Source organism: Schistocerca americana, chromosome 8, assembly GCF_021461395.2.
Source record: "Schistocerca americana isolate TAMUIC-IGC-003095 chromosome 8, iqSchAmer2.1, whole genome shotgun sequence".
In the NCBI taxonomy this organism is placed as follows: domain Eukaryota; kingdom Metazoa; phylum Arthropoda; class Insecta; order Orthoptera; family Acrididae; genus Schistocerca; species Schistocerca americana.
The window spans coordinates 92,872,535-92,892,695 of record NC_060126.1 but is presented as its reverse complement, the minus strand read 5'-3'; positions in this window follow the sequence as shown (position 1 = coordinate 92,892,695).

Here is a 20,161-nt window from a genome sequence, read left to right as displayed (position 1 = left end):
AATGGGTAGGAAAGAGGAAGGAAGAATTTCAATTGCTGATATGGTAAAAATCCCCTTAGCCTCCCCTCTTATCTCACAAACCATCCGAAGGAAGAGGAACACCTGATGAGCATTTTGCCCTTCACAGCCATCCATAATTCAACTGTCACAGTATTCCGAAATGCTAGAATCCGAGTTACGTTCATCGTCCTACCAAAGAGCTTTAAACTTTAAAGATTATTTTTAAAAGCTGTGTCGATAAAAGAACAGAACACACAACCACAAAGAATATAAACATTACACAAGAGTCTATGATAATAAATTTAAATATCATTAGTTCTGGTGCCGTGTGTCATAAGTTTTTTTTATACATTAATTGTTGGAATCATGGTTTTCGTACTCAGGTTGAGTACCAGGAATTGCTCAATATTTTGAAAAGGAAAGAGTTTGATTCTTAACGTTGTAGCTTTGGTTACACATACTGAAAGTAACTTATGGGAGAAAATGGAGTCTTCTGTTTCCCAGCAAACAGTGGACAGTGATGTACTTGTTACTTTTACACGAGATACGACTCGCTCATGATGGAACCTGAATTTCGGAAACCAACTTTCTCTGACGTGTTTTCAAGTTAAGACCTGAATCGGCATTGCTTGACCGGGCCCCATCAGTTTTCTGGGCATTTGCTGTTTACCACAAATGGCCTCTGGGAAACATAAATTTAATTTCCGAATTTAATCATCACAATAGCTCTTTCTCTACAATGGAACAACGTAGGTAATCAGTTTTGTGCTCAGTCTTATTTTTCTACCTCTCTTTCTTTGTACAAACAGCCATTCCAAATTTTTTTAAAAACAAGACGTAACGAACGACCGAAAGACATTCCAAAACAGTTTCCTTGGAAGTCTGTTATTGAACACAAGTGACGTATATCATAATGTTGACTTACGATTCTACCTTAGTTGTTGGTCACACACATTCAACAAATGCAATATAATTGTACAAAACTAGTGGGGTACTTAATTATGGTGTTCCATGTGTAACATAGACACAAGACAGCCAAGTGTTGTAGAAATAGATTGGGTTGTCTCGAAAGTTCGTTCGCTTTCGTGACAGTGGAATCACACAGAACGCCTGAGAACACACTTCCCTGCACACAGCTATGGCACAGAGTTTGCCAGTTTGTCACCTCATACACTTCACACATAAGGTCGGGTATAACATAACCAAAATACGGATCGATTTTGTAAACGAAACTGTTAATTTCATGCAGGGTATATCGCTATTTTCGACGACATATTGCCTTTTCTCCGATAATTTGTAAATGCCTTTTTTGGAAAATGTTGGGGATTTTGAGGTCTGTAGTTCTCGAAGGAGTTGAGGTATTAGCCATTGAGGAAATTCGTCTGGGAACGGAGTAGATGAAATTCGGAATAGGCAATGTCCGGTGATTAAGGTGGTTGGGCAACACATCCCGAAGGAAAGAACTCAGCTTTTCATGGGCCACCATACAGATATGTGGTCTGTCGATGTTGTGGTGAAACATGACATCTTGTCCAAAATCCGATCATTCAATGGCTGCCTTGCGACGGTTAAACTGCGAACACTACATCTCTGAAGTGATAGTCCAATTCGGACGAACTTTGTAATACAAGACGTCTTTGCAATTCCACCAGGCGCATAGCTGAATCTTTCCGAGAAGCATCCCTGGCTTCGGACCCGATAGTGGCGGCTGCCATAACACGCGCCACGATTTATTCTTCCGGGCGTTGTTGTACTCGATCCACTTTTCATCTTCAATTACCAGTCATTAACGAAAAGGAGCATTGTGGATGCGTCTCAATAAGAAGCCACAGACGCTCACGCTGTGAATCAAATTCGCTTCTCTCAGTTCATGAGGAACCCACGCATCGCGAATATTTACGAACCCAGCTTCAAGTTCCTGGCTGCAGCAGCACGACCGTCATGGAGCTCCAATGCCAACACCCGCGTTGTCATTTGTGGATTATTGACTATCATATCATTAAGCCACCGCACGTCTGTAAACGTTGGCCGACCAGATCGGATGTTGGTCTCTTAGGGACAAATTCAAGGTTGCAGTCGACTAAACCACTTCTGACTTGCTCGAACCATTAGTACATCTATCCATTATACAGCACAATTATTCTCCCTGCACTGTGAGGCGGTTTTACCTATACGATAGTAAAACAGCGTAAGATAGTGCGTAAGATACGAGTATAGTACTCACTACCAGTTACCTATAAAAGCAGTGCGAATCTTATGTATGCATGGTATCGTGAGCTGGCAGAGAGGCAGGAGTGTTAAATGGAACTGACATGCCGAATATTTATCGAGTTTCCGGTATCACTGCGTTCACATCGACTGTACAATAGATGTTCATCTGCAATGTAAACATTGCTAATTCCAATAAACATACGCTCTGCATTCGAGATTACTGCAACTATAATGTCCCTGGTGATAGCATAGTTTTGAAATTGCTCTCCTTCAGTAGGTTTGTGTGATGCCATTTCTTTTACTGCTTCTGTCATTCTGGTTAAAAAAAAAATAGAACCAATTTTCGTCTATGAATTTTTTTTTTTCTAGAACAGCCTCTCCGTCCTAACGAAAGCGTGCATCAGTTGGGATGCAGTTCTTTCCCTTGCCCCTTTATTCTGGTCAGATAAAGTTGTTCGTAATCAAGCTGTGCAAACATATGAGTATCCCAGCTGTTGAGTAATCGTTATCACGCTGCCTTTACTGAGTGAGGAATTCAACTTCTAACATTGGTGATATCCACCGTTGCATCACCGTACACAGTTGTCAGTCCTTCGCGAATACGAATGGGCATTTTACAGTAGACAGTTGTCAGTTTTTCATGAATACGAATGGGCGTTTCTGCATTCAAAAACTCTGTCACACAACGTGCCTAATACGGACATCTATGATGGCCATTTTGCAAGCGACTTTAATGTAGGCATCTGCTGACGCAGGAAGTTACTATGGCAGTAGTTTGTAAAAAAATTTAGTAATGGCGCAACATTAATTAGTTCACTTCCTAAACTGTATTCAAAGAGGACAAAGCAGGTAGCATTCATTCTGGAATGACCTCATAATTTATACCTCATTGCTTAATGATAAAAAATTCTACTTCTCTTTTATAAAAATCGACAATATTCTTGTAATCATATTTTGTGGTTCCGAAAATCACCGTGTTCAGTACACATGAAATATGAATAATAACGTCTCGTGTCACCGAAAATTTTATGTTTTATTAAGTCACACAACCCATTTCGGATCCAGTGTGCTCGTTAACGTTTTACCTAACCTTTTGCTGAGCCCTTCACTCAATCTAAGTCGTTCTTTTATTGGCATACATGAAATGGTTCCATTGCCATGCAACCATCTTATCTATAAGCTTCCTCTTATCAAATTCAACTATGGTGCGAATGTTTAAATGATTCAGTCCTTTCCTACTGTTACAGGCCATTAATAATAGATACCCTGTGCTTTGTATTAATCATATTACAAGCCAGAGAGCTATTTTACTGGTTGCTGTTATTAAATTACTTTCTCAGGCCATTAATTGTATTTTTGTAAAACAGTGAGATATTTTGTGTAGTACATGATAGTCAGGAACACTGTTTCCAAAAGTATGTGGACATTTCGATTTTAAATCCCATTACGACTTCACTAGCTTATTTGTAGACTTGTCTAGTTATACTTTTTGAGTCTACAGATACGATGAGCACCGCCTTTCTCTATAATCAGAAAACTACTCATTATTTAACTTTAGGAGATGTTTTTGCTGTGTGCTTACCAACTATTTTTCTTTAGAATATATAGCTACTGATGTTTACCACCATTGCGCGTATGTTAAGTATGTGATTCGGTGAATATCACGTTAATCATATGTGGTAAGATCACATATGCAGCTGTATACAGGGTCATAAATTGTCGTATAGCTTAACACATCAAGACGTTACTTAACTACTTAGAGTAGCATCTTATTCATACAATACAGCGCACTGCTTGAAACGTTTGCTTTTCACCAAGATGATGTGAAATGTGCGTTCCTGTTGTGAGAGGGTTACATGTTAACTTTATAAATTCTCAATTTAAACGATGTCGAAGGAGATGAAAAATAATGGAAAACTTCCAAAAGGGTTCTGTCAGACTATTTTAATATCTTTAATGTCAGCAAACGCAGATTGCTTATGGTACAACTGCACAGCATTTAATTCTGCGCCCACACATTCTTCTATATCCCGCAGATAGAGCATCATATGAGATGATCAAAATGATGCTTTTTATATAGTTCCAGATAACAGCGCTATAAAACAGCATAACACATGAAAAGTGCTAATTGAAACGGCTATTTTTTTAAATTACTGAAATAACCATCAGTAGCGGAAGGTGTGATGTGTTAAGTTTAGCCCATACGTTGTGCAATATCTTGCCCACGCCCGAGACGATTTTTGTGAAGAGACAGAACTGCAGGCAAGCTTTGCGGAGAGTTTTGACGGATCCTATCTGTCGATATCAAGCGTGCCGTTTTCCACTAACATGCAGACCCCGTCTTTGGGTTCCGAGCCCAGTGTGTATGTTACATCGGTGGATTTTCGTGATTTATCCGGGATGCCAAGACTGTGCTGCATGCTCAACACACCAGATATCACAGGCGACATATATCTGTAGTTTCGACTATGTGTCGTAGTAAGTAATGTGTACAGTGCAGCACTTTCAGGCATTTTTTCTTATAGTGAATTTTTGGATTTTGTAACTATTTATGAATATTGAGTAGTAGTAGTAGAGGGGTTTGTGGGCGCACGACAGCAAGGTCTTCAGCGCCCGTGCAGCATCATAGTGAGACGGGTGTCAAGAAAAAAAAACCTCAGAACATTGACATAAAACGGAACATAAAACACGGGGAACAATCATTGAAAAAATGTGCTCACCCACACCGAAGCGTGGGACGAAGCAGGGCGTCAGCAGTAAAACATGGACAACACAGGAAGAAAATGGTAGAGGGAGCTAAAACAATGTAGCAGATGGAAGGGGCTGGCTGACCACAAGGAAAAAAGGGAGGAGTCAGCCACTCTGCAACACACTAAAACCTCCAGCCTAAAAGTTTAGGCCAGAGTCCAGACACATCACAAAACTTAAAAACCCTAGACACACACGCCTCATCGTTAGCTAAAACACAAGGTAGAGCCCCATCAACTTGTGCTTCTGCCCGTGCATCACGGTATAAAATGCAGTCTGTTAAAATGTGCTGGACAGAGATTGGCACACCACAAGCATCACAAAAAGGAGGATCCTCCCGCCGTAATAAATAGCTATGCGTCAGAGGACAGTGCCCGATCTGAAGACGTGTGAGGGCCACCTCTTCCCGCCTGAGCAGCCGGCAGGAGGAACGCCACGGCCGAGTGGTTGACTTTACCGACCGCAGTTTATTGGCCGTCACCTCCAGCCATTCGTCCTCCTTCAACTCCATGCACTTCCTGTGGAGTGCAGCGATGACCGACTGCAAGGGAATAGGAGAATGGACCACATCCTGCGCTCTGCAGGCCTCCTTGGCAGCCCGATCAGCCTGTTCATTGCCCCATATGCCGACATGACCAGGCGCCCAGCAGAAGGATACCTCTTTACCCCGCTGTTGGAGCAAGTACAGTTGGTCATGTATCAGCTGGACCATCTCCTCAGTCGGGTATAGGTTCTGCAGTGATTGTAAGGCACTAAGAGAATCGGAGCAGAGAAGAAATCGATCGCCCCGAACACGATGCATCTGCTCCAGTGCCTTCAGGATCGCGTGGAGCTCCGCTGCGAAAACGGTATATTCAGCAGGGAGGCGAATCCGGGTAACATGATCAGGGAACACCACAGAACAGCCAAGGAAATTCTCCTGTTTGGAGCCATCAGTGTAAACGACAGTGAAACCGTGATGCACGTCTAAAATGTTAAAAAACAGTGACTGGAATGTAAAATCTGGTGTGCCACCCTTCTTAAAACGAGTCAAATCTAAAATAAGTTTGGGACGCCGGAGGAGCCAAGGTGGAGATCTGCTCCAACCGCGACGTAAAACACGAAGACCAGCCACAGACATCGCAGCGAGGCAATCCTGTGCGCGAATCCCACAGGGCTGCGTCGCACGTTGCCGGTTATGAAATAACCGTGCCAGAGGAGGCTGAGCAACGGTATGGTATGCAGGTGTGTAGGGTGTGGACAAAGTTGTATACGCCTGGCGTACCGTAAGTAGCCATCGCCGCATATGAAGTGGCGGTTCACCTGCCTCTGCACAGAGGCTTGGTATGGGGCTAGTTCGGAATGCCCCAGTGGCCAACCGAAGCCCTTCATGGTGGACAACGTCCAAAATCTGTAAGTACGAAGGCCTCGCAGACCCATACACCGTGCACCCATAATCGAGCCGAGATCGCACAAACGTCCTGTAAAATTGGAGCAGACAAGTCCCGTCAGCTCCCCATGTACTGTGGCTAAGACATTTTAAAATACTTAAAGCCTGAAGCGACCGCCGTTTCAGGTCTTTAAGATGAGGTAACCACGTGAGCCTCGAGTCAAAAATGAGACCCAGAAATCTCACCGTGTCTTTAAAAGTAAGAATAGTGTCCCTCAAGTGCAACTCAGGAAAGGTTAAAATCGAACGAGAACGGTTAAAAAGAACACATACAGACTTCTCGGTGGAAAACTTAAAACCACTCGCCTGCGCCCAGTCATCCAAACGCCTAATCGTAAGTTGCAACTGACAAGTTGTCGTTGCAAGGCTTGAAGAAGAGCAGAACAAAGAGAAATCATCCACAAACAAAGAACACTGGACAGGACTTTTCACTATGGACGTAATGCTATTAAAAGCGATGGCAAACAGACTCACATTTAAAACGCTACCCTGAGGGACACCATTCTCCTGCTCAAAGCGAACAGACAGGACGTCACCAATTCGGTATCTAAAATATCGTGGCGAGAGGAAAGACTGAATAAAAAGAGGAAGACAACCACGAAAACCCCATTCGTGAAGCTGCGCCAGGATGAGACGCCTCCAAGTGGTATCGTAGGCCTTCTCCATGTCGAAAAATACACCTAGATGACGGAGGAGGAAAGCTTGTTGTATAGCCGCTTCCAGGAGGGCAAGGTTATCGAAGGTGGAATGAAACCTCCTGAACCCACACTGAAAGCGACTAAGGAGTTGCCGGGATTCTAACGTCCAGACAAGGCGGCGATGGACCATCCGCTCCAAGGTCTTCCCTATGCAACTAGTGAGGGCAATACTACGGTAGCTACTTGGGCTCGTGCTGTCTTTCCCAGGTTTTAAAAAAGGGATTAAAACTGCCTCACGCCACGCGTCAGGAAAGTGACCCGACGCCCAAATGTCATTAAAAAGTGCGAGGAGGAGTTCTCTGTTGCGCATAGTGAGGTGCCATAGCATACTGTAATGGATCCTGTCGTGACCAGGGGATGTGTCACGAGCTCCAGACAATGCAGAATCCAGCACCCACATAGAAAATGGGCAGTTGCAAGCTTCAGGAGAGGTGGACTGGAAGTTCAGACTACATCTCTCAGCAACCGCTCTATGGCGCTGGAAACCTGGATCCTGACTGGTTGTTGCAGTAACGGTGGCAAAATACTCTGCCAGAGTCTGGGCAATGTCTCGCGGCTCCGTGTGGAGAGTGCCGTTAGTCATTACAGCAGCTATGGGGCACCTCCGTCCTCTGCCAGAAATGCTCCGGATGGTCTCCCACACAATGGAACGTTTGGTGGAACGATTAATGGTGTTCAGGAACGTTTGCCACGACCTCTTCTTGCTCTCACGAATAATGCGGCGACATCTTGCCCTCTCCACCCGAAAGGCTGCAAGATTCTCTATGAAAGTTGAGGCGAAGTTAGTATACAAGACAAAAGGAAGAAATTTGGGGCAGACACCGACGACTTATACGCCATGCGCTCATACATTTCTCAAAAGAAATATCGGTGAGTGGATTGCCGAATATCAGAACACTGCCACATGGGTCTGACTCAGAAATGTGGGAACTCCTTTGAGATTATTGAAATGTCTACATGCTAGGAAGACGGTGCTCTTGACCCTTTGTCAAGTAGAGTAACTTCAAATACCAGTAAAATAATGGTCGTAACACAGTTAGGGGTGATACAATAATGAACAGAGTGCAAACAATTTTTTATTGACTCTCGCCGGCGAGTTTGATTATATAAGAAGTAATCAAAGGAGTGATCAAAAAATTGCGTTTGAGGGCCTTTCCATCTAAGTGTTTATGGAAGGTAGCGGTGCTTCAGCGCACATTTGTAAACACTAACACGTAGGCAACGAATCTGTGTTGGATTCGTGTCTTCCCGAAGTGCACGCCGTAAATGCAGAAATGTGAATTATGTCGACGTTACTACCAAACGCATCCAAACGGAATAAATGCGATGTTATTCTCTTCATAGCTGCCGCAACCAACGCTCGCCGACACTCTTCGGAGAATGAACAACACTTCATCCGTCGTCCCTTCGTCCTAAGAAGTTCAAGGGTCAGCAATTTGTTGTTTTGGTTACCGATGTCCATTGCTTGAAGATTTCACTGACCCTGGTGTCTTAACCATTGTGGAACAGTAATGCACAAAAACTGGAGAAATGATGGCACGTTAATAACACATAATATCCGCAAAAATTGCGTGATTCACTGTTGTGGCTTAATGATGACTCACATCTCAATATCACAAATGTCGTAACGCAGAGTTATTGGTGTTGTGAGGTTTCCTACCGTTGGCTTTCCTACAAGCAGGGGCACACTAAACCTGTCAGAGGCCCGGGCCGGCAAAACTAATTGTGGCTCCCCTTGCTGCCTCCTCCCACCCTCCTCACCACACATAAGTTCTAGGAGAGTTTCAAACGCAAACGGAAGGAAGTCCCACATTGCTTATCATCTCCAATTTGTGTCGTGATAATTTACAAGGTATAACGTTATTATACGTAACACTGAAAGTGACTGCTCTCGTAATCTCGTTGCTCGTATTTAATAGCTATGTTGCCCCTTATACGACACAATTCATTACATGATTTCTGTTGTTCGAATCTATTATTTATGTTTCGCAGCTAAGTCGGCATAGAGCGAGCGGGGTGTATAAAAATGAATCTCTATTTCCCAAACCAAGAGGATGGTAACTGTCTACATAAAACTTCGTTCAGTGCGTTGCGGACGGTACTTTACTTACGGATTTCAACAAAAGCCACAGTGTTGCTCCGATCTTGATGAAATGTTGTACATTCGATCTTCAAAACAAGGGGAACTTCATCCTCTATTTGAAATTTCATACGGTGTATTGCGGAGGGTACCTTACAACAGAGTTACACGCCGTTCGACTGATAGCTTGGGAGTTGGCTCATGTATGTATGTTTCCGTGGTGAGGGCATTTATATAAGTCAACGTCTACTGGATGGCAGAGGGTTGCCCTACCTTTAAATGAATTCAATATCGTTTCGTCAGTCAGCATGAAAGTTGGAAGATCTACGTATTTTTTCATAGACGGGGAAAGAGGAGATGGTATGACAGAGGCGGAGGAGGAGATATACGGAGAGAGATGAACGTGATGGAGTCGGGGATGGGGAAGGAGGTTGGCTGGTTCAAATGGCTCTGAGCACTCTGCGACTAAACTTCTGGGGTCATCAGTCCCCTAGAACTAAAAATTACTTAAACCTAACTAACCTGAGGACATCACACACATCCATGCCAGAGGCAGGATTCGAACCTGCGACCGTAGCGATCGTGCGGTTCGAGACTGTAGCTCATAGAACCGCTCGTCCACTCCGCCGGCGGAGAGGGGTGCATCCAGAGAAGTGAGAGAAGAAGATTAAGAGAGAGGGAGCAGCAGGTAAACAGAGAAAGGGGAAGGTGGCGAATTACTAATGGAACACTGTAATAAATACATAAATTAGGGTTGTCATTGTGAATTTCATGTACTATTTAAAAAAGCGAAGGAGGAGGATGGAGAGGAGGAGTAAGTGTTGTGAGAGAGGAGGGCAGATGGAGGAGATGTAAAAAAGAGAGACGGATGGGCGGAAGGAGGAGGTGGATAGAGAGACGAGATAGGACTAATTGGACAAGAGAGATGAGGGAAGAGGGGATGAACTGATATAAAACTGGGGTGAATAAATATCCGGGCAACGCCGGGTGTACTGCTAGTAATTAGATAAAAATTTACGTGGCAATAGACGTGTTCTTCTGAAAGGAATTACAGAATATTTTCCTATGGTTAGATGTGGCGTATTAAGTCTCGATAACTACAGTGTTGTTCTTGATGTCTACAGATGATCAAATTCGTTGCTTAATATAGATGACTCCACCAAAGTTCATCTAGTTGGAATTTCATCTTTATAAAATGAACTACATAATAATCAGCTGAAAAATGCTCCTGTTGGAGCACACTAAAGGCAGATATGATTGTGTTTAAAAGACTCTGACAGAAAAGTGGGCAATCAGCTGTCTGAGTCCTCATTCCTCCTTCCTCACCAAAAATTCTGGAAGCTTCACAGGACGAGTGCCCACGTTATATGATAAATTTCCCAAATAAATTTCAGTTTTGTTGAGTTATAAGGTCGGTAAATAGCTCATTTTGTATTTGAACTTTAGATATACCGTTAAAAGCGTACTTTTGTGAGTGAGATCCACCAAATACAAATAATTAGTTTCGTATGACATTTATGACGAAATTCCAGAATCGGAAAGTTAACTTTGCGAAATTATTGATGCTAGTAAAATGTGTGCTGTACTTACACAACAATATTTTTAAGGTCCACAGCAAATCCTACAATTTTTCACACAGAACAACACGGTAAATTTTTTATCACCCAACTTTTCGAATCTGTAGACCCACTACGTGGTGACGCTCGTGTTTCCGACTGCAAATAAATATCGTAACCCTGAACTTTCCGTCTGACATGAACATAAGAACATTCCTTCACTTTTTATCCAGGCTTAGGACTGGCTATGCACGTAGTACATAGGCATGTTTAAATGTTCTTTTTTCATTCTATTTATTTACTTTTTTGTTTCTGTTGTTGTTTACTTTTTTGTTGTTTTTGTTGTTATTGTTGTTGTTCAACATTACAGTAGCAAACTGATAACCTTTTCTTCTTATCAATCGTAAACTCTTATTCAGTTTTTTCTAAAAAGGCTAGAGATTTTTAACACCCTTTTAAATCTCCAGAGTCTTCATATGTTCTCATAATGTTTTTTAATCTTTTGTCAAGAGCTATGCACCTCTTCTTTCTTTCATTGAAGCGGTAGGCCAATGGAATCCTTTTTAATTTCAAATTTAGCGTTCACTGCCTCCTCCTTCAGTTTTGAATCAGAAAGTACACATTTGGATGTTTCTAGTTTATTGATGAGTTCAGTTTTCTATGCCAACCTTCGACGGCATTCGTCGCTCTGTGTCGTCGGTTAAAAACATTCCACATTTCAATAGGTATATTAAGATTTTCCATCCACTGATCGACCATATAGTCTGTAAATGCTGTGATTTTCTCTCCACTGGGCATTCATTCCATTATTAAAATCCACGCTTCATCGACAGTGTTAAGTGGAAGATGTGCCACTGCAGCACACATGCCACAAAACATTCGCGCTACCTCCCTATCCCTGTAGTCTTCCGTTAGTCCTAGTTCCTGTATCTTCTTCCATAGACACTGGTTAAAGTGAAAATTACAGCAGGACAATTGTGTTTCAGGGAATACTGAATTCATTGCTTTAATTGTAGCCATTTCAAAATCTAGCACTGCAGTTTTTGCTGACCACCCAGACATCTTAGATATCAATGCTGAAAAAAGTTTTACATATGAATTTTTACTTTTTTTCTGGCAGCAAAGTAAATAAAACAGGAAATATCTTAGTTGCCTCTTCTGTACTTCCGATGTCGACATGGATTGTGTACAATTTTTTGAATTATTTCGAAGAGCTGTCAAATGTCCCATCCATAAGCACAGTTCCATTGTCACAAAGGATTTTCTCTGCTTCTTCGCAAGTAAATACTAGAAGCCTATTGCCTGGAACAGAGCCATCATCAATCTTCAAAAAACTATTACCTTCCGCTAATTTCAAAAGGCCTTTGCTTGGGTGAGTTTCCGAACTGGAGCCAGGGTCCTGGGTTGTCCCAGTAGCTCCTCCTCTCGCCATACACAACAGAGTCTTGGAGCTATCATAATTCGGAATATATGCCACGGATTCTAATATTTTATCTTTCAAATCTTGAAATTTCTGCTTAAAAATTTGGGCTGCAGGCACTGTCTTCTCTTCACGAACTATTTTTCTGCAATTACGTAGTCTTTTCATTATCTCCACATCTGTTTCGTCAGGTGGACAAGAAGTTGCTGTTGAGTAACGATTTCACCATTTGCAATTTTTAAGTGGCATTTGCACCTACTTCGTTCATAATTGAAGCACATCCAGTTCGTATATTCTTCATTCCTCCTTTAAATACGGTAGCGATGACCATCCTTGATAAGACACGGCCTCCCTTTCGTTGATGTTGTCACTTCCATCGTGTACACTGCATAGAACAGAAGTCATATGGGAAAACGCTAGGAACGAAATCCATCGACGACGACACTGTCTGAGAAACGGTGACAACACATGCACTCAGGGTGAGCGACTGGGGTAGGCAAGCAGTGGGGGAGGCTCAGTTCTCAAACACCTCGTTAGGGAACCGGATGCTCGGGTCAGCTTCGCTACCTGCTGCACCCTTGTAGGAAACCCCACGATAGGAAACCCCACGATAGGAAACCCCACATCAACCCAAGTGGGAGACACACGAACACACACACCTTGCGATTACCACGGTTTTGGTCCCTCAAAAAAGACTTTGAAAGATGGACGATTTTTGTTGTACGAAGATGTGCAGCAGGGAGATAAACCTTCTTCACTCAGCAGTATACGATATTTACCAAACGGGTGTCTTCATAATGGTGCGTCGATGGGGTGATTGCCACAGTGCTGAAGGCGAGTTTGACTAATCAGCATACTAATTCTGGAATGTAAGGCTTCGAAAGGAAACATTTTAAGCTTCTTTCTCATATCTTTCATAAACCTGATTACATATGTTGTAGCTTACATTCCGATACACTTTGGCCCACTGTTGGAATGCCATCTGCAATGTGTCAGTTATCTCTTTGTTCACTCTACTTTTCACCGTCTTGTCCATCTAACGTTCATAGATTAATTTTCATGGTCGTGTCCACACTAACATATATGTGACCCCGGCGGTTTTCCAGAATTGACCTGAAAGTCCATTGTCTGTAGCTAAAATACACTCGTATGTGGCCAGTTAATAATAGATTTTGCATAGTATTTGGTAAGAAGATAATCTTGTTTGCTTGAAAACAGGATTTGAAACTGCTGCCTGGATAGGCAGAAAACTTGAGCATTATATTTTTTAAACCCCACTGTTGAATTTTACGGAGACAGTCCTTATTGCTGTGGAATAATAGGTATCGTAACTCATTCACAGTAGAGAAAGAACTTGTTATTTTTTTAAAAAAAATAGGTCTGCAGTTATTAATTCCATTTGGCCCAGACGTATGATGCCTTATTTTGCATATGACCTCTTTTTCTGTTTTGGACCCATTCACCACGACGGTAATTTTTTTTTCATTGTGATATATTTTGTTGTAAGTCTATTTTTTCCAAAGTAAGTGAGTGTGCTTTGTAGAGTGTCGCCCTAAGTGCTACTTGTTTTTTTGAGGTGAGTTAGCATGAAGCGTTCTTTATTTCTTTGTGCTGTTGATTTTAACAGTAATGAAATTTATGCTTTTCTCGTCCTCATGCGAAACTGTAAATGTTATACCTTAGTGCAAATGGTTTCATTATGTATACGACTCTTCAGTATCCTCTCCTGTGCCACTATGTAGTAGCAAGACCGTCTTTCTTCCGGTAAACTTTGCCATTAAAAGTATGCTAATTATGCGACCACATTACTTGCATAATGTCGGTAACTTCGGATTTTTCGGAGGCAGGACCCTTTTTATGTTCTACTAAGTCTTGAAGAAAATAGCGAAATTGCTGAGTATTTTCCGTTTTCACTACATACGTATCTCCAAATGTGCCTACTATTATTGGAGTTAGTCTAGCATTTACATCTCCCGTTAAGAAAATCTGATTGTTATTCGTACTGTTCAATATCACCCGCGATAGTATGAAAAAGACCTTAGAGTAGTCAATATTCCCCTCATGTTGGACGTTAGCTGCTATTATTCTTTGGATTGCTCTTGTATCTTTAATTCGTAATAGAACAGTGCGTCCGTTTGCATTTCATAGTCAAGTGTTTTACCTTATTTTTTTGTAGGATTGTAGATGGTAACACCCTTACTTGTTCTTCTTTCTTAATTTACTCCGCTGTAGATCATAGTATAGCCATATACCGATCTAGTTCAAGATGTTTTTTCTGTAATACCTGTAAAATCTGTTTCCTTTCCTTTCAAATGTTTTGCTAATTCGAATGCCTTAACATCAGTTATCTAACGTACAAGGAGAAATCTTTCCAAGCTTCCTTAAACAACTGTCTCTTGCTCCTATTTCTCACCCATATCGTAGCCCGCTAATCCGTCCTTTTCCCGAGGCTAGACGATGTAGTGCTAGTACGTTTATTTTGTCTCTGAATGGGTTACTAGGCCATCTCTAATACAGGAATTTTCCCATTTATGGTCCCAACACTCACTACACTGACACATATAAGCTGATTTGTACCTAAAAACATTTTTTTCTTTTTCCATTGTGGATACCAAACAGTGACATACTAAGATTGTAGCGATCATTGTCTAAACATATAAAAGTTTGTCTGTTTCATGGTGAACCACTGATAACGAGTTGTCAAAAAAATTTATAAGTATACAAAACTTATCAAACGAATTATCTATAAATGTGGGCACGATGTGCAACTCAATTCCTGATGACATATTAACATACATTTTGCAGAAGTTCAGAATTACCGGAATTTAAGGATTTAAAGAGCAATTGATCACCTATGGCCAAGAGATGGAGCAGGAGGAAGTAACATTGGGGAAAAAATTTCGGATATTTGAAAGCAATGCAAAAACTGAGCTTCTATATGGTTGTTAAACATGTAAAGTGAGAAAGCAGCCAGTCCATAACTGCGAGACATTCAACAACTGATATCTGAGGAACATCCTAGGGATATGGTGGCCAAATGTCATCTTTAACGAGACACTCTGCGAAAGAACCAGCCAGAAGCCAAATGAGCCGCAATTAAGAAACAGAAAGTGGAGATTGTTAGGAAATTCACTTAGGAAACTCAATGAACATATTGCGAAGGAAGTTCTTCATTGAGTGCTACATGGACGATGGAGACGAGGCAGGTCCAAAATGAGGTCCAGATGAAGCAGATGGTCAACAGCAAATATATATAAAATGATGGTGAATTACCGTAATTTAAATGGTGTAATATTCTCAACAAGTTGGTGAGTAAGATATGGTATGTTTTAAACAATTCCTTATATTGTTGCGCGCTTAGGGGTATATAGACGCATTATATCCCAGCGAGTACATGACTCTGAGCCATATAGCAGTGTTTCACTTCTCACTGTTCCACGCTACATTATTTGCCCTTTTTTCCATTTAACTGTGTGACCTACCTTTTTCTGTTGCGTTTACATTCTGAGCTGTAATCCAATTACGTTGTTAGCGATTTACTATTATCTTACATTTGTCACAAAGCCTGAGCAGATTTTAGATTACATACTTAAATTGGACTGTGGCTTTTAAAACTGAACAGGCTTCTTTTTTCATCCATCTTGCTTGAGGCTCAATTAACATATAACTTGATTAATTTTAGTTCAATTTATTATTTCGATGAAAGTAACACTGTTATTGACAAGATTGTTCCTGTGTTGAGTGCCAAAACCTAATTAGAAACTTGTTGAACATAAAAAGGCAATAATTATTTCTTATTAACTTTTATAATGTTCCATACTATTAGTCGTTATGTTGGAAATATGTATATGTATGGTATAATACTATAAGCAGCATCGTCGCAGAACAATTCCAACTGGTCACTAGAAAAGGAAAAATCAATCTTAACATTGAATCAAACAAAAAAAGCCAAAGATCTTGTAACAAATGAGTGATATATACATATTCTTGTGAGGTTCGAGAAATAATTCTGTTGAAAAGTCGCTGTTTATGATGTACAGCTAAATTTGTCTTCAATAAAGTAATTACCTAGGAATGGTGTACAAAGCTAATGATGAACATCATTGAGATGTTGCACTTAGCTGACAAGTAAAAGTGAGCTTATGAAGCAACGATTTTTGTAAGATGTTCGGATGAAAAGGAATGATCGGAAAATAAACGAATTTTCTTATGATCATGATGACGATAGCATTCTTTTCAACAAATTTATGAACTTTTTAATGTTGGATAATTGCTTGAAATGCTATGATATTTATGACTGTATGGTCAACGAATAGTCATGTAACGTAGAATGATGTTTATTTTCATTCATGTGACGAACATATACTGGAAGTGCATACAATTTACTTTAGTAAATGAGGGGTTGGTTATTGACAAGAAAGATATTAACATGGCAACTATGAATGATTTTGTACAATGAAGAAGGGTTGCCTTTTATAGGTAGAGCAGTGAATTAGTGATAATTAACTGAGGGTTATATTATGATAAAATTTTGTTGTTGTCTAAATCTTGTTACCAACTGCTGTAACGGACAAACAAGACGTGATAGCTAATAAAAGATGGAAACATTAACGATAATTCAGTGAGATTTAAGGGAGAACCTGCTTACCATTCACTATGGGTGATCCCCTTATGCAACGACCTTGAGTTCACAGGGTGCTTCATCAGTACAGATATCCATACTGTAGATACAACGACAGTGGACGGATCTCTGTTGAAATATCAGACAAACATATTTCTCCTGAAGAGAGGGTTCAGCCTTTCCGGCAGTTGCAGGGCAACATTCCGTGTCATTGGCTGATCTGGACTTGTAACTACAACGAAATCGAACCTGCTGTCATGGTACAGTGAAACAGCTCAAAGCAAGTGGAACTACAGCTGTAATTTTTTCTGAGGGCATGTAAATCTAATGTATGGGTAAATTCTGTCGTTACCCATTCACACCTCTGGGTGGAGATATCATGAGAACGATAACTGTCATTATATAGATTGTTGAGTGTAATGTTAGACTGCTAATCAGGTAGGTTAGAATATTTAAGAAGATTGAAGTTAGATATAGTTGGAATTGGTGTAATTCAGAAGCGGGAGGAAGGAGCAGCTCTTCTGGTAAGATGATTTCAGGGATATAAATAAAAAATGAAATATGGTAATGGAGAAGTAAGTTTAACAATGAATACCAAAGTAGGAAAGTCCTTTAACTGCCCTGGACAGCACAGTGAAGAGACTGACACTAAAGCCGCATCTGCCATTGTAGCACCGGTTCATATGATGATTAGTTCTGCAGGTGATGAAGAGATTGTAGAAGTGTGTGATGACACGAAAGAAATTATTCAGATAGTTAAGGGAGACGATAATTTAACTGTCATGGCGGGCTGGAATCCGATAGTTGGAAACGAGGAGGAAGAAGCATGGCAGGTGAATATGGACTGGGGGGGGGGGGGGGCAGGAATGAAAGAGGAATAGCTTAGTAGAATTCTGGATGGTATATATAAGGGATATTAACGTGAATATAATATTATAGAAATGGATGAGGACGTAGATGAACACGAGATGGAAGATTTGATACTGCGAAAGGAATTTCATAGAGCACTGAGAGACCTAGGTCGAAACAAGGCCAGAGGAGTAGACGACATTCCGTCAGAACTGCTGTGTAAATGGGAGAGCCAACAAACACAAAACTCTTCCATTTGGTGTGCAAGACGTATGAGACATGCGAATTACCGTCAGACTTCATGGAAAATATAATAATTGCAATTTCAAAGAAATCATCTGCTGACAGGTGTGAATATTACAGTACTGTCAGTTTAATAAGTCATAGCTGCAAAATACTAACACGAGTTTCTTAGAGAAGAATGGAAAAACTCGTAGAAGCTGACTTTGGAGTAGATCAGTTTGGATTTATTTTGAAATGTATTACCACATGTGGCAATACTGAGCGTGCAACTTTCCTTAGAAGATAGTTTAAGAAAAGGCACCCCTACTTTTACAGCATCTGTACACTTACAGAAATCTTTTGATTTTTTTGACTGGAATACAATCTTTTCGAAGGTAAAATACAGGGAGCGGAAGCCTATTTAGAACCATTACATTAACCAGACGGCAGATGCAAGTGTCGCAGGGTATAAAAGGGAATCAATGGTTGATTAGGAACTGAGACAGGCCTGTAGCCTATCCTGGATCTTACTCAGTCCGTACACTGGGCAAGCAGTAATTAAAACCACGGAAAAGTTTTGACTAGGAGTCAAAGTTCAGGGAGAATGAATAAAGTCATTGGAGTAGACAACGTAGTTCTGTCAGAGACAATAAAGTCCTACAGGAGAAGCTGAAGGTTGTTTCCGTTGATCCATCGTGAATGCGGGACGGCGGCTGGTCATTTATTTATGAAAAACTAATCACTAAACACCCATACGTTTTTAGAAATGGTTATTTTAATTACGAGACCAGTTTCGGCAATCCATTAACTCCACCTCCAGGCGGCTGCGTGTTAAAAACAACTAGTATAAGTATAGTATACTGAAATTGATATTCTAGAAAGTGAAACGTAGTGAGATAAATTCTCAAAAACCTACAAAATGCATTGGGCGGTGTTAAGAAGTGTATCTGTGCACACAACGCACAACAAAGTAGAATAAGTACACGTGCTGATTAGCAACGAAACTAACTACTTTGACATCACAGAGTTATAATAGAACATGTCAAACATTTCAAAAACATAAATTAGAAAGTGTACAAAAGCTGATTCAAAAAGGAGTAATGGTTGTCTAGCTTTTTTAAAAATATTTCCACAACCCTTACAGATGAGAATCGCTCTGGTTCTTAGGAATCAGTATCCGCACTCAAATTAAAAACTCGCGATACGACATATCAAGTACGCAATATTGTGAATACCTATTGATTAAGTAACGCTAGTGATATATGAGATGCATTTATGGCAGTATCAAAAATCTCTACCAGGGGCAAAAAACCGGCCGACAAATTACTATGTAAGTGATGGTAAGTGAAGAACCTGCACGGGATACTCATAAAATAGTCAGAGTGCATAATACTGTATCCCAAGTAAAAACCGAAACGATATGACTTACTGTGTCTTAAACATCAATTAATTGGCGGTGGGACAAACAAGGGACCCCAAACACCATACTATTTTGTTGACGATATATTCTTTGTATAGGAGAAATAAGAACGAGGCGCTCAGACTACAAGAAATTTTTAACTCTTTATACCACAACTTTCATTTCACTATGGACTTTCATGTTGAGGGCTCTCTTAACTTATTTTATTTACAGGTAAGTGAGAATGGCCGGTGTTCAGAATACGAGGTTTCTCGTAAGCCGACAGCAAAATTGTCATTATTGCTGCGAATTCCGATCATCATCCATTACGGAAGAAAGTATTCTTTCTTTCAGTTTTTCACTGGCTAAAATTATTTGCACCTGACCAGGTGACAACTGCATCGAGAAAGCCTCCATTGTAAAGATAGACATTGTAAATGGATTTAGAGAAAGTGATAGAAAGGAAATGGGTAATAAAACTCTGTCAAAGATGAGCGAAGTGAAAATTTTATATGCAATTAACACACTGGGGAAGCTCCCACGACAAAATATAAGGCTGTCGGTTTATACATTTTGAAATTGGTTGTCTATAAAATTAAGTATGTATATTGTGACAAGTTTTACATCTCACAAACTTGGAAGCAGTTCAGAACTCGACATAGGGAACCGGTTATCCTGGCTGTGGTAGTGAACTATGAGATCTTTTCCGTCAGTTCATCAATCAGCTTCGTGATATCGGAAACAATTTACAGATTCTCCATTATAAAAGTAGAGATGTTAATTTGGATACCTCAGAGGATCTAGAAATTTTCATACATATAAGGCGCTTCCATGACCGATTATTTAATGACCAGATCAGTGGAGCAGGAGATTGGTTTTTAATACTTTTGATAATGGCTTCAATTGCCGTTGGAAATACAACTTGTAA